This window comes from Malania oleifera, chromosome 1 (assembly GCF_029873635.1).
Source record: "Malania oleifera isolate guangnan ecotype guangnan chromosome 1, ASM2987363v1, whole genome shotgun sequence".
In the NCBI taxonomy this organism is placed as follows: domain Eukaryota; kingdom Viridiplantae; phylum Streptophyta; class Magnoliopsida; order Santalales; family Ximeniaceae; genus Malania; species Malania oleifera.
This window is the reverse complement of record NC_080417.1, coordinates 106,362,119-106,363,819: the sequence shown is the minus strand read 5'-3', so window position 1 is coordinate 106,363,819 and position 1,701 is coordinate 106,362,119.

Genomic DNA, 1,701 nt, shown 5'->3' with positions numbered 1-1,701 from the left:
AAAATAAAGAAAAGAACTTGGGAATGGGAGTGGACACTACATGGTGCAGTGAATCTCAATTGGTGTACCTACATCAATCATTATCATATAGAATCTAGAAAAAACAAGATAGGCATAGATACACCACAGCACAAAAGACATATAAACCTGTTGGCTTAACGAGGTTTACGAATCTTATTTTAAGGATAACAAATCAAGGGAATTTAACATGTTTTGGTTAAAGTGATGATGTTTTGGGAATCAAGCATTAGAGTTCAAGATCAAGTGATCACAAGTGTTATGAAAGCTTACATTCCAAAGACAAGTGATCAAAAGAAAGCTCAAATGATCAAAAGACAAATCTTATGAAAGCTTAAAGAGTATTGAAGCTCAAGTTAAGATGGACTCAAAGAAAGTCATACTTGAAGACTTCGTGTTTAGAAAGTTTTTAAGTCTTAAGAAATTCTTATGTAAGTACTTCAATTAAAAGTCAAAATGGATGCTTTGAAGCTCGTTAGGATTAATTGTTGACTTGGAGACGAATTTTGAAAACCCGGAAAAACATTTTCAAAAGTCTCAAAAAAATTTGGCAAAAGTTTTGGAAACAAAATTAAAAGCATGAACTTTTAACTATCCAGGCAACTGACCCATTCTAGTCAGGCGACTAACATTTATGTTGAAGCAATTTTTGGAAGACGGAATAGACCTAATTGATTGACCCATGTGAGTCCAAGCGACTGACCCCTTTCTGACTTTAAATTTTTGCTGATTTTTAAAGTCCATTCAATTGACCCCGATAAGTCCAGTCGATTGAACTTCGTAATGACTAGTTTTAAACAACGAAAAAAAGTTTCCAAATTAGATTTCTTGGACCCCCAGTCTTTTTAAAAACTTGGAAAACACTCCAAGAAACTTGGAGAACATGAAATAGAAGCATTTTAACTCTATAAATACATGAAAAACCAAAAGATTTCATACACCAATAATTACAATCAGCAAATCAAAGCTATATTGCTCTCACTCTTCAAAAGCTCTCTTGCTCACACAATCTTGCTAAAGTATTACTAAGTTTCTGCTGATACAATCACATGGTTCTTGTGCTCTTACTGAGATTTTTCAATCTAAAGAAGAACCCGATGATTAATTTCTTGAGCTTTAAACTTATTCTTTACTAATATTTAAATTGAAGTATATTAGTTTGTGCTTTTGGTGCAATCCCAAGAGGGCGGGTGAATTGGAGATTTAAAAATTATTTCCTAAATTAACCAGTCTAACAATAGTAATACACAACCTAGGGTCTGTCTATGCAGTTATAAATCCAGTCATTCACAATAAAACGTACATGTAAGGAAAATAACTTTCGAAAATGTAAAATGCACACACGATATGTTATTGAGGTTCGGCCAAAGTGCCTACATCCCCGATTTGGCTTACCAGAAGAAGAATTTCACTATAAAGCTCATTTAAGGGGTGGAGCGGAACCTAATACCACCAGGTCAATTCACAGAGCTGACCTCAACCTATAACCGCACCGTACTATGATGGTGCACCTAGCTTTCCTAATCGGGTCTAAGCCAAACCGGGACAATTCAACAAGGCTCGTCACCCTCTTCAGGCCCACGCCTAGAATACAACAAATGTAATTTTTGCGTACACGACAATATGCTTCTCAACAAGTAGATATGCACCACAATATAGTCCAAATAAAATTGCAAGCACAGA